This window comes from Physeter macrocephalus, chromosome 21, assembly GCF_002837175.3.
Source record: "Physeter macrocephalus isolate SW-GA chromosome 21, ASM283717v5, whole genome shotgun sequence".
Lineage (NCBI taxonomy): Eukaryota > Metazoa > Chordata > Mammalia > Artiodactyla > Physeteridae > Physeter > Physeter macrocephalus.
The window spans coordinates 22,399,299-22,413,478 of NC_041234.1; the positions used below are offsets into that span (position 1 = coordinate 22,399,299).

General features: G+C 46.2%; 1 long non-coding RNA gene across 2 annotated transcripts in view; it reads left to right on the forward strand.

Annotated features, from left to right (window-relative positions):
- Positions 1–4,514: 4,514 nt before the first annotated feature.
- LOC114484715 (uncharacterized) overlaps positions 4,515–14,180 on the forward strand; it is a 45,650-nt gene continuing 35,984 nt past the window's right edge. The window contains exon 1 of one of the 2 annotated variants that reach the window (XR_003677907.2): positions 4,515–4,557. This is a non-coding gene — a long non-coding RNA (uncharacterized lncRNA). Of the gene's footprint in view, positions 4,558–7,743; positions 7,766–14,180 lie in introns of those variants that run through there. The other variant, XR_008616385.1, reaches the window with a different exon arrangement.

Here is a 14,180-nt window from a genome sequence, read left to right on the forward strand (position 1 = left end):
AGTGGCTACCACTTCGAGGGCTCAGGGGACACAAGGAAGAGGGGATTTTAGGGAGACCAGGAGCAGAGGTCATCCAGGGAACCTTGAACCATGGTGGAAGCATCCCAGGGAGTTGTAGCCACAGAGGGAGGAGCTGGGTTATCTCTGCTGCCAGAGGTGCTACAGGAAGCGGAGAGTGAGGGGGTAAAATACCCTGGCTTCTCCCTTCCTCCTGCCCCTAGTGGCTCTCAATGGCCAAACTGAGCTGGAAGCCGGAGGGCAAGGGAGTCTGGGAAACGTAGTTCCCTGTGATACAAAACACAACGGGGGAACGGTGAGGAATGGATCCTAGAACAGAAGGGCAGTTGATAGGCATGCTATACATGTAAACCTCCTTTTGTTGCTTTGGATCCCAGTTTGACAGACCTGTAAGACTCTGCTGACTGTGCGATTTGGAGAGAAAGGAGTAGGCCTGATGTTCAATTGACGGTGGCGTCTTCAGCTTGGGAATGTCTTGTACCTGGTGGGCATTGCACAGTGGCAGGGCCCTTCAGAACGGGCCTCCAGACGGTGGACAGACATGTCACACATCACAGGGTGATATTTTAGAAGTGCTTCCTAGCAGACCTCCCTTCCTCGTGAGTCAGTCCCTTTGACTGCACCCTGTTCATTGTTGATGCCAAGATGAGCTCCACCTAGAACAAATAATTCCACATCCTCTTCTGAGAGCAGGTGGCAAGGTAGAGAGAAGGGAGTCAGGAAGAGCTGGACAAAGCAGTGAGATGCCAGGGCCTGGCTTCCCAGTGGGCAGGGAGAGAGTGAGACCCCAAATATAGTGGAATAAGGAAGCCAAAAATAGAGGACTTTTGCTTCACTTCTTATTGGGCCTCTAGGAGGAGGCCACCTCACTGGGGGCCCTGCACCATCATGGGGATGTCACAGCAGAAGACAAAGCTGTCATGTGAGTAGGCAGAAAGATGGCTTTGGAGCCATCTCAGCTCCCGTGTGGTGTGGCAGGAATTCGGATGTTCCCAATTCATCCAATGTGGTCACAGAGTGTAGCAGGGTTGAGGGCAGTAGCCACACATTGGGCCCCCATGGGTGACAAGGTGACCCTCACAGTAGTGGCTCAGGAGTGGAGGAAGAAAAAAACCAGAGGCAGATGAAGGGTGTAGCTGAGGGCTGAGAGGGTCTGTGGCAGCAGTGACAAAACAGTGAGGTCAAGAGAGCCAGGCCAGGGCTTCCCTGGTGGCTCAGTCGTTGAGAGTCCGCCTGCCGATGCAGGGGACGCGGGTTCGTGCCCCGGTCCGGGAGGATCCCACGTGCCGCGGAGCGGCTGGGCCCGTGAGCCATGGCCGCTGCGCCTGCGCGTCCGGAGCCTGTGCTCCGCAACGGGAGAGGCCACGGCAATGAGAGGCCCGCGTACCGCAAAAAGAAAAAAGAAAAAAGAGAGCCAGGCCAGGGGACTGCACACCCTGGCCATGCCAGAAGACCAAACAAGAGTTTTACCACCACCGACTTTAGCAGAAAATGTCAGTCATGGTGCCTCTCAGGGACACAGATGTCCCCTCACAACGGGGAGCAGAAATCTTTCCCAGGAAGCACTTCAGCTTCCAGGGAGTTTGGGTTCTCAACCCGGAGTACAGAAGCAAGACTAGTGAAATAAGAAAGCACTCTGACTCCACCCAAAAGGGAACACCATGTGGTCTCAGCCTGGATTCTAATTCTCTGGTCCTGCCGGCAGTGGAATGCTGGCGAGTGGGGAAAGCACGTTTCGGCATCAAACAGTCTTGGCTTGGTTTCCGGCTCTACCAGTATCTGGCTGTGGATTTCCTGGACAAGTTCCTTAACTTCTCCCAGCTCAGATTCATCTTTTAAGAAATGCAGATGCCCATCCCTACCCACTAGTGCTGTTGGGAAAAGTAGAGCTAATGTATGTAACTCTCAATATTGTACTGGAAGCAGAATGGGGTTACAATCATGGGTAGTTATTATTATCAGAAATAGTCATAATGAATATAGCCTGTGTGGTGGAGATTGATTGGCTGTTGACCAGATTGTTTTATTTCTCTTCCAGTTTGGTGTGACCATGGGACTGAGTTTAAGTCAAGGGGATGGGAGTATAAGTACACAACCTTTGGGCCTGGCTCAGAAGACCTCCCATGCACTCATCCATGCTCTTTCTTCCCTTGTTTCTTGACCACTTGAAGGGATGAAGTGAAGGGTCTGAGGCCCTCAGAGGTGGCAAAGCTACAAGATGGAAGGACCCTGGGTCCTTGAGTCACTGCTTGTGGGAGAGCTGCCTGGCCAGGAACACTCACACTGGACTGCTCCATGGGTGAGAAACACACTTTATTTTTGTAAAGGCGCTGAAATCGTGGGATTGTTTGTTAAGGCAACTAACCTGACTAAGACAGCCTATGTCTTCCCTCAGCTTTCCCCTCCTCTACCTACCTTACAGAGTTATTATGAAAATAAATATGAAAACGCAAGTGAAAGTGCTTTAAAAGCCTGAAAGCACTCTAAAAAATGTGAAGTTCTGTTAAGGATGATATCATTTTCTCCAAGCCTTCAAACCTTTCCCGTGGTCCTCACTCTTACTATTGGTAGTGCTATGGCATTATTTGGACTTCTGGGTGCCCTTGTATTGTACCTCCTTGAGAGGCAGATGCATCCCCCTTGGGAGGAAGGCAAGAATGTGGGATGGGAAAGAGGGGTACTATCCCCCTCCAACACAGTCTGGCAGGGGTCTCAGAGTTTCCCTTCCCCAGTCTTCTGACCTGAACTTTCAGTCACTGGCATCCTCTGGTCCTCTGGCACTGGAGGTGTCTGCCAATGGGGACATTTCTGGGGATCCAGGCCTGGTCGAGAGCAGAAACCATTCTTGCCGAGGGGAGGTGGCACTTGGCAGTGCCCGCCCTACCCTGTCACCTGCAGCAGCAACTCATAATTGATGGAGCCGGTGGCCTACGTGGTGATTTAAGGACACCCAGAAGGGACCCCACTATTCTCTTTCTAAAAATGTCTTGCCTGGCCTATCCTCTTGAGGTCTTCTCTATGAATATGGAAACAGCCTTGCGGGACTGGGAAGTGAAGCAATAAGCTAATGTTATGCACTAACAGTGTAGAATGAAATGGTGGCTCAGATCTTTCCCTCTGTGACAAGCAGCTGGGGGTTTAGAAGGTGCCGAGGAAGGAGAGTCATTTTGGAGCAGAAGTCACTGAGCTGGAAGGTGGGACCAGGTGGGCTACTACAGTAAGGACACAAGAACGTGAGGAAGAGGTTTCCAAGGAAGGAGACAGGAAGAAAGGAAGGAAGTCTGGCAAAGAGTGAAGCCCAACTAGGGCTGCTTGCCCAAGAGCAGCCTTAACTGCATCAACCCACCTCCAATTGCAATTTTAATAAAAAGAACAAATACCTAATGTTTTCTATGTGGCAGGCATTGCTCTAAGTGCTTTATGTCCTAAAACCAATCTTTGGGGGGTCAGTACCATTATTATCTCTTCAAAGGAACACCACCAATTGCCCAAGATCGTGTAGCCAGTAAGTGGCCAAGCTGGGATTTGAACCCAGGAAGACTAGCTATGGAGGCAGGTCCCTTAACCACTAAATCATATTCCTCCTCAACTTAATAGAATTGGATCTAAGAAACACTTTAGGAGGAATTTTGCGTGAAGCACTAAGGAAGTTGGAAAGATGGATGAGAGACATCATCTTTACTCTTCCTCAAGGAATTTCTACTATAATGAAGACCAGCCAGGCACACACTATGAGGGGTTTGGGAACAGCAACTCAGGGCAGTCAAGGCAGACAAGTAACATCCATGAAAGTGGTTCCCAGAAAGAGAGGCTGCAGACATCTGGCTCAGGTTGGGGACAGGATTCCCATTCTATATGAGCAAAAACAAGGAAGACCCAAAGCCTTGAGGGGATAAGGGTGAGAACCCGGGATAGGATGAGTTATTGACGTTGGAATTCAGATGGAGACTAAAGCTGTAACGCACTGCATCAGTTAGGAGTGATCGTTTAGCGGCAGCTAAGAGAAAATCTAACATTGACTTGGTTTTCTTTTGTTTACCCCGTCTGCCTCCCTGAATCCCAAAAGCTGGGCTCATCAAACTTCCCAACTGCGTATTCAGCACTGTCCTGGGTCCTAGAACAATCTATTGAGGCAGGACGTTTTCGATCACCCTTCGCGTCTATGCCTCCGGTAGGCAGGCCCTGACCTGGAGCCCATCTCCCCCACACAACATGCAGACCAGGAAACAGGGACTCTCCTGGTCTCCATCTCTAGTTGGGCGTCTGGTGGAAGCTTGCCTCCCTCTCCCTGCAGTCCATCTTTCTGAGCTCCCAAACCCCAGCCCAGTTTGTAAGATTGTATGGGGCCAACACTCTTAGTGGTCTGCTTAACACCCATCCCCCTTTCTTCCTTGCTAACAGAAATTCAATTTTGTGTGGGAGCAGTATGTCATCCCCAGGCACTGGATCATGATTTGTCTAAGCTAATTATGACAATTTTCTTCTCTATTTCCCCAGACTCCGGGGAAGCCAGGGATATCACATGACCCAATTCATCTGGTCAGTAAGGCTCTCTGTGTGTGAGTGTGTGTCTGGGTGTGTGCATGCAGTGGTCGGGGGATATACTCTGGGAAAGGTTGTCTTCCTGAAGAAAGGAATAGACAAGGTTGCATGGCCCTCCCCTCCCCACTATCTCCTTGTCTTAAATGTAGGCTTGATGTCTGTGGTTCCCCCCACTACCCCAGTTCGTAGTTTCTGACCTAGGTATTTGGACTTGAGCAAAACTGAGCCATCAATTTGCCTTCCACCTGCTCATTCTGAAGGTTCACAGTTCCTGATTTCACCAGCATGTATCAGTCACCCAGGCAAAAGCCAAGGGCCAGGTTTTCTTCCTGGCTCTCCCTCGCTACCACTCCCTGCCAACCCCCATCCTATCAGTCACCAAGTCTTATTCATTTGACCTCTTGACTGTCTCTTGAGTCAGTTTCCTCTCCATCACCACTGCCACTGCCTTAGTTCAGATCTTCATCCCGCCTCACCTTGATCTCTGCCGTGGTCTCCTAATTGCTCTCTTCCTTCCCTCTGAACTCTCCAATCAGACCTCCAAAAGTGAGTTTCATTTCTAAAATGCAAATCTGATCAGGTCGTTTCTCTGCATAAAATTCTTCCATTACCCCCGCCCCCCGAGCTTTAGCTTAGGCCCCTTGAGGTGTACCTTTTAACAGACCCTTTGGGCTGTGGTTCTTACCTACTTACTTTTCCTACTATCCTCAAAGGTATCCTTCCATCCAAGTTTATCAGATGCAGTGTACCCTTGGAACCATCTCTGCTCTTTCTCATGACGTTCCCTCTGCCTGGATTTGTCCTTCCCTCTGATCCTCTTTGGTCAATCCTATTGGACGTTTAAAACTCAGGTCAATTCGTCACTCCTCCCTTTCCCAGGAAGTTTTCCTCAACTCTCCTTCTCTTCTGTCTACTTTGATGTCCTCTTCTCTGTTCCTATACCTTCAATATTACCTTACACATTGATCTGTAATTTCCAGCTGTTTTTTTCTAGTTAATGCTTATGTAGATTGACTTGTCTGTTTACCAGGGTCACTTCTTGTCATTGCTTTTTGCATCCTATCACTTCCTTCTGGGTTTAATTTCTGAGTTCTTTTTCTGAAGTAAATCCTTAGTAATTCTTTCAGCTAAAATCATAGGTGTAAATTCTCTCACTTTGTTTTTAAATTTCTGTATTGATTTCACCCTCACTTCTTTTTACTTTTTGTTATGGAAAATTTCAAATATACAGAAAAGTACGAAAAATAGTAAACACACATATTCTTCATCTGGATTTAACAATTGTTAGCATATGCCAGATTTGCTTCATCTAATTTTTTCTTATTTTTGAGTAGATAACAGGCATCCTCACTTTTACCCTGTGCAGAATATTTTTATTTTCCCTATTCTTTTCTCTATCCTTCTCTGTCCTAGATAAAATTACTTCTAGGGACTGGATCCCCAGACCCTCTCGCCCGCTGGCTCTTGGTTGGGTTTGATTAATAGGAGGATTCAGGAGAAGATGAGAAGATGGGCCAAGAGTTGGCAGTGGTTATGTTTCTCCACTAAAGTCCACAGCTTCTGTCAGGGGACCTTCTAGAGCTACAACCACAATCCTTTCTCCAGGTCTGAGTGACTGCTCCCTCCTCTTTCCCTTTAGACCCATGATTGAGAACTCGTGTAGCTCCAGGGTATTTTAACATGCTTTGTTGGTTTCCCTATATCCTGGCCATACCTTTGTGAATAGTTCCTTTCTTCTATTATCCCACTTGATTTTAATACACACTCCTAAGTCCTTCAATGTGCATCTCTAAAAAAAAAAAAGAGACTTTTCAAACATAAAACCACAAACATACAAACTAAACAAAATTAATAGTACTTCCCTAATATCACCTAATATCTAGTCCATATTCAAATTCCTCCAGTTGTTCCAAACATTGTCTTTTATAGCTGCTTTGTTTAATTTAGAACTCAAACTGAGCACCACATACTGCATTTAGTTGTTGTGTCTCTTAAGTCCCTTTAAATCCAAAATCCATTACCAACTTCATAGGCAATGTTGCCTATTTCATATTGCATCATATCAGGAGGAACATGTGGACCCACTATTAGTAATGCTGTTTGATCACTGTCATCCTCACTTTTGAATGATAGTTGAGATGGGTATAGAATTTTTGAAATGACAGTTATGTCTCTCTGTTTTTTTGGCCATTGTTTCTTCTCTCCTTAATTGATGCTGCTGCAAAATCTGCTGCTGTCATTCAGTTGTTGCTCCTTGTAAATCATTTTCCTTTCTCATGGACTATTTTTGAGATTGCCTCTTTGCCTTTGTTATTTATTATGATGCGTCTAATTGTGGATTAATTTTCACTTACCCTCAGGACTCACTGTACTTTTGAATCTGAGGATTTCATTAGTTCTGAAAAGTTCTTTGTCATGAATGTTTCTAATTTAGCCACATCCCTCTAGTCTCTATTCCTATAGACTTTATTAGATACACATTGAACCTTCTCATTATATCCTCCATATTCTCTAACTCTCTTGTATGGTTCCCATCACTTTATCTCACTATACATTATAGGTGATTTCTTCCATGTTGAAGTTCACAAATTCTCTCTTTAGCTGCATCTCTTATTCTGTTTAACTCATCCATTGAACTTTTAATTTCACCTTTTTTATTTCCAGAGATTTTATTTGCTTCTTTTCTGAATATGCCTGCTTTTTATGTTAGCGTAGTGTCACATCTTTTCATTATGACTTTTACATCTTTTATTGATTTAATTATTTGAAAGATATTTACAGTCTCACTCAGTTGGTCTATTACCTCAAGTTCTTGGGATGCTTATAGGAATTTTCATTCACTTATTTGTTTTTTCTGCTGCCTCTCCCTCATGGTGAATTATGTCCTCAAATGGTTTGTAATGTGTTTTATTGTGAAGTCATCTTCAACGGGCTTTTTTAGGAGGTTGGATGGGAGTCTGTTTCACTCTGGAATGTGGCAGCATTGCCACAGAGGATTTTTGCATTTGCTTTCTAGGCCCAGATTTTATGGTTTGAGGAATTCCTATATCATGCATGTAGGGTAAATTCAGACTCCATAGGGCTTTGCATTCTCATTGAGAGCTTTTAATTTACTACCTAGAGCTCTGGGAAAAGAGAAGAGGATATTTGCCACTATCCTGGACTCATGGTCAAGTTGTCTACTTCCCTTCTCCATCCCCATAAGGTATCAGCTTTATGCAAAGACCTCACCTTTAGCTCTCCCATTTTATGAGGGCCCACAACCATATTTTCTGACTCCATATCCATGTTCAAACTCTGACTCCTAGCTCCTAAAGTCTATATTCTTTCTGATAGATTCCCTCGATGCCATGGGATCAATCTATGCATTTATTGCACTGGCTTAACTTTGTATTTGATCCTGGCACCTTGGGAGTTTCATTTCCAGCTGGAACTAATTTTCTAATATTTTATTCCTACACTTTTCCAAATATTTATGTGCTATTGTTATTGTCTGCCTAGTTTATTCTCTCTATAACTAGACTGTAAGCACTTTGCGGGCATCATCTGTAACAGATTCAACTCCAAATTCCTCAAATCTAACAAAGTTCCTGGCAGATAATGGGTGCATTATGAATAATTTTTTAATGTCTGAATGCATAAAGTTTTTTGTAATTGTGAAGTTAGTGTTTTCCTAGGCATTGACTTACAGTTAGTATGTCCTTGTGTGAACATTTTTCGTTAATCCCCTTTGACCCATTGTATCATGGAGTCTGGACGTTGACTTTCTATGTTTCCGTCCATTCTTTCTATGTTTAGAAGAAAGCATTTCATCCACGTATTTATAATGCACATTCCACTACCATCTTCTTTAATATGTTTTCTTATTATTTGTTAGTATACCATAACGTGACAGTTCTATTTAGTCTAAAAAATAAATAATAAAAAAAAAGATTCTTCTGACTGTAAGAAAAAGAAACCCACTCAAGCTACCTCCCAGAAGAAGGTTTACTTGTGAATACACAGATCTTACAAAATCCCAAGAGCAGGAAATGGAGAACAGCAAATGTGCTATAAACTGAGATTGGGAATGGAAATTCAGAGTGAATGAAAATCTCACTCTCTCAGGGGTCACGTGGTCTCTTTCATCCTGGACTCTCTTTGTGAGCCTCACCCAGGCTCCCTCTCCCTTCAAAGGGCTTCCTTCACTTACTTTGCACATAGCCTACCAGAGCCACCCAGCCCTGAATCCACATCCCCTTGCATTTTCAGCAGGGTATAGACACAGGGAGGCTGGTCTAATGGGCTTGACCAAACAAGGAGGGGGCGGGATGCACATAGGATCTGGAGGGGCTCAACACGGATTTACAGAATGATTGAATGAAAGAAGGCACATATGAGAGAAACCTGAAACGATGAGGGTCATTCAGCAGGGAGCCTTGAAGGCAGATCACAGCCCTGTTCCTAGCAGTGTCAAGGAGGCATGACTTCATCTGAATGAGCCATATCAACATAAACTCATCCACTCCTGGGACCCTAAGCACTTCTACCCCAAAACTTCTGAGCACCTGCTCCTGTAAAAGTTGCAATGAGAGACTATTGCAATAGAATAGAATCAGAGCCTGTTTAACAGAGGATGGTACCCTAGAGGCTATTGTGGGGATTATTTCATTTTGCTTCATATTCTGTTATTTGTGTAAATGTCTGTCTCCCCTAAAAAATTTGGAGTCCTTGAGTGCCAGAAATATGTCTCATATGACATCTAAGTCTCTGAAGCACCAAACACCTTGCCTTGCTCACATCCCAATCCCAGGCTATCCCCTTACTAGTTGCATGACTTTGGACAAGTTGCTTTGCCACTCCATACCTCAGTTTCCTTATCTGTAGATGGGGGTAATAATGGTACCTACCTCTTAAGGTTGTAACGAGGATTGAATAGCCAGCACGTGGTAAATAATTTACAACAGTTCCTGCTACATAGTAAGCTCTTAAGAAATGCCAGCCACTTATTAATCGGTGTTGTTTTCCGACTGGGTTGGGTTTTTAAAGGCTCCTGAGACATCTATTGACTGATTTCCACGTTGGCTTTGCTGTTTATCTACCACATCTGGGACAGCTGTACCTGCACCACTTCATGGGCCCTCCTGGCATTTGGAGGTCACTGTTGGGGACAGAAGCTGTGCCCAGTCAGAACTGAGTCCCAGACGAGGTATTTGCCACTGGGTCTCATACTGGCCTAGGACTCAGGCCCTTCCTCACCTACAGGTACCCTTTCATGCTGCCTGGAAGCTGTGCAGCCCCCTCCACCCAGGCATGCACACATCCGCACACACACACACACACAACCTGGGGCACACTCGTGGCTGCCTGCCCTTGCTGGTATCACTCCTGTTGAGTCCTGCTTCCCCAGGGCCTCTTTTGCCCTGTTCCCTGCCACCCCCTCCCCCCATCAGTAATCTCCATCTCTTGGTCTTCCTCTCGCCTTGCCTCCCCAGGTGATAAATAACTCCCCTGATGAAACTTCCACATGAATAGGAGAGAGGGAAAGGGCTTTTTCTCCCTCACTAAGTTATACATGGGCACTTTTACAAGAGCTATTGGAAGATGCCCTGCCTTTATCCTACTCAAAGGCGCGAATCCAATGATGCACATATGTCTTAGTTTGGTTTTTCTGGAAACAGAACCTGAGACTAAGACTTGGGTATAGGGCACTCATTTCAGAGGTGATCCTAAGAATCATGAAAGAGGGAGAAAGGAGAGGGAGACTGGAAAGGGGGAAAAGCCAGGGTAAGTGTGTGGTCAGGTTGCTATCATAGGCGACCAGGGTTTGGCCCTGCTGGGACACCGTGAGACGTATGTGGAATGCTTCTGGACTTGTCCACCTGAAAGAAGGGAGGCAGGAGCATTTAGCCCTGGCTCTTGTCCCCCAGTTGGTTGAAGACTGCCTCTTCAGGTGTTAGCCTTGCACTTCTGGATCATACTTGTGCACTGGGCAAGGGGGCTGCTGCAGTGTCAGAGAAACCCTAGGACAGAAAGTAGAAAGATGAGAGGTCCATACCTGAGGCGGGATGCTACCAGCTGGAAGTGAGTTTGAGCTCGCAGGAAACTGACTGCCAGTAGCTTCCGCTAGCTGGAGGGTGTGACTCTGGGGACGAGAGCGTCTGATACCAGGTGAGAGGTGTGTGAGCACAGGCATCACGGAGGCAGTGAGTAGGGCCTGCCCTCCCTGTATTGGAAGCACTTGGCTGAGAATAGCCCCGTTACACCACCAGCTCCTCCTCCCTGCTGCCCGCTCTTTCCGGAAAGAAAACAGAGGCTCCAGACTGTATCAGACACAGCTCCATCCTGCCTGGAGCCCTGAAGCCTGGCTTAAGTGCCACAGCACTAATGCATGACAGCCCCCCACCCCCGGTCACGGCGTTTGGCTGGATTCTGGCCTGAAGCCATATGGTCATTCTCCCAGATGCCAGGGTTGGCTGTGCTTTTGTACCGATTTTCATCCAAACCAGCTCCTGAGCTGGTTAGAAGAGCAGCAGGGAATCTTCAGGCCAGCCCACCAAGACTCAAACGGGAGCCCCTCAGTGGAAGCGATGGAAGGTCCTGTTTCATCAGCATGAGAGACCTCAAGCTGGGTGACTGGAAACTGACATGGCTTCTATTTACTTATGAAATTTGTAACTGTGGAAATTAGCCTTAGAAGTTGTAGACCCATTACTATTAGCTTTATCGTCCTCCTAAGACATACCCTGAGGCATTCCTCCAGATTGAATCCTATTGTGCTTTGCAATAAACCCATAATTGATAACGCCACGGAGCTTTAATATGGATGGAGAAATGAAATCTAGAAAGTAAATACATTCAGAATTTTGCTAGCAGGCTGAATTTAAAACTGATTTTCTGAACCTACCAGGATTATTCCTCCTCAATAATGATTTAATTTGAATGAGCCACCCTGAGAGCTCTTGGCGGGGTGGGTAGGGAGGACCAGTGCAGCCTGGTTTCTCATGGGGGCCCCTTAAAGAACTTTATCCTGTATTTTGCACCTGTAAGTTTGTGAAGATAAAATTAAACTCTGAAATTATACATGATGGACCAGTAAATAACACGGGCGCCCAGGTCCTGGCCGCTGTTCCAGTGTCCTGATGCGATCACTTGTCACTAACGCTGTCAGCAGAGGGGCGCTGATTCAAGTCGCTTCTACAAGGCGAGCAATTACACCGTGTTTCTCCGTGAGCTGGGCAGCAGCAGGGAGGGCCAGCTGAGAGGGTGGGAAGCTGTCTTCATAACTGCTGGCCTGTAAACAGCCACTTGGGCTACAGGTGTTGGGGGAGCGTCCATAGGTGGTCCCTCAGGCTGCCTTTCAGGAAAACAGAGCCCCAGTGGACCCCTGAGGAAATCCATTTTGCTCACCCTCTAACAGCCTTGCAGGGAGGCAGGAGGGGAGAGTCCAGGTTGCAACCTTCTGGAGGTCACATTCCATCCTAGAAAGGGCTGGCACTCAGCTATCCACCAGACAGGATTATGTAGTTAAAAGTATGGATTCTGGAGCCAGACTGCCTGGGCTCATGCCTCAGTTTTATCACCTGCTAATGCTGTGGCCTTCAGACAGTTGCATAACCTCTCTGAACTTCAGTTTCTTGATTTGTAAATGTGGAGTGTCGAAGGTTCACTTTCCCAGGGAGCTGACTGCGAGGTGAAGATTAACACGCAGGAAACAATGAGGTTGTGCTCTTGGGATCAAAACATATGGAAGTTCCAGTTTATGTCCTCTGGACCTTCACATTTTCAGATACAAGAATAATAGCATTTGATAAACGCTTTACTAGAGAAAAAGAGCAGGAAGAATTTTCGTGATTAAAGCTGCCCGGTAGCATCAGAGAAGGGTTCTCAGAAGAGAGGGCATTTGAATTGGGTCTAGAAGACAGCTTGGAGTTCACAAGGCATTCCAGGTGGAGGGAATAATCTGATCAGAGGCTTGCAGGGAGTGGAGAACGGTCTCAGGCTTGGGGAGTGGTTGTAAGCATCTGGGACTTAAGGGGGTGAGGATGGGGAAAAGGCTGGTAGATGAGGTTGGAGAGGCTCCCTGGGACCAGTGTTGAGAAAGACTTTGCATCTCATGTTATGGAGGTCAAACTTCATTCCCCAAAGCCAGAGTCATCAAAGTGCCAGGACCATGATTTGTGCTACAGAATAATCTCTGGTGACAGTCATTAAGCTGAGACAGAGGGAAGAGACAAGAGGCAGGAAAACCAGTTAGAAGATGATTGCATTATTCTAGATAAGAGATGACAGGGATCAGGCTGTGGGAGTAGAGAGGAGATGACAAAATTTGAAAACAATTTAGGTGGTTGGGTCATTTGCATTAGTGGAACTGAGGTTTCCACCAGGAGCCACAGAGTTGATGGTGAGGTCGCTTGCTGAGAGGAGAGAAGTAATCGACTGTATCTTGCCTGAGTGGTGCCCAGGTGGATCTGGAATACCAGAGGCAGTGAGTGTTCAGTTTAGAGCAGAGGAGAGGTGCCTTTTGGGTTGTGGGTGTGGCTGTGAGCATTAGGGCTGCGTAGAAAGAGCAGGAGGACAAAGTAGAACGCTGGGTAGCATCAGCTCCTAGCGTGGGCAACAGTGAACACTTACCAATGGAGAATGAAAAAGAGCAATCAGAGAAAGGGGAAAACAAGGAAACTGGAGTCCCAGGTGCCAAGTGAGGCAAGTTTTTCATAAACATGGTCATTATGTTGTGTGCTAATCTTGTTATTATTTAACTTTCTATTTTGAAATAATTTTAGACTTACTGAAAAGTTGCAAAAAATTGCAGTATGCTCATATTCCCTTCACCGAGCTTTCCATAATTGTAAGGACTTACATAACCATAGCACACTTAGAAAAATCAGAAAATTAACATTGGTACAATACGATTAACTAAATTACAGACTTCATTCAAAGCTCACCAGTTTTTCCACTCATGTCATGTTTGTTTGTTTTTTTGTCCCAGGATCCAGTCTATGATCCCACTCTGCATCTAGTTGTGTCTCCTTAGTCTCTGCTGGGCATTTGAGAGGAGAGGAAAGGCCCAGGTCACATGCTAAAGACAAATCTGGAGGGACAACTACCATGCAGATACCATTCGTCTTGCTGGTGGTTGGGGCTCTATCCCAGTTACTACTGCTGCGTAACAAATTAGCCCAAAACAGTGCCTTAAAACAATCATTACTTCATTACCCCTCATTGTTTAGAACAAGGCTCAGAGGAGGTGGCTTGTCTCTGCTCCACAATGTCAGGGTCTCACCAGGAAGACTCTAAGGCTGGGGGCTGCAAGCATCTGGATGCATCTCCACTCACCTGTCAGGTGGTTGATGCTGGCGGTTGGCTGGGACCTTAGGGGGGCTATCAGCCAGAGAACCTCCACATGGCCTCTCCATGTGGCTTCTGGTCTTCCTCACAGCATGGTGGCAGGATTCCAAGAGTGAACATCTCAAGAGGACTAGGTGGAAGCTGTATCCCCTTTTATAACCTAGCTTCCAAAGTCACATAAAGTCAGTCTACCATAGTCACAGACCTGCTCAGATTCCAGGGGAGGGAGCATCAAGCCCACCTCTTTTGTGTGTGTGTGTGTGTGTGTGTGTGTGTGTGTGTGTGTGTGT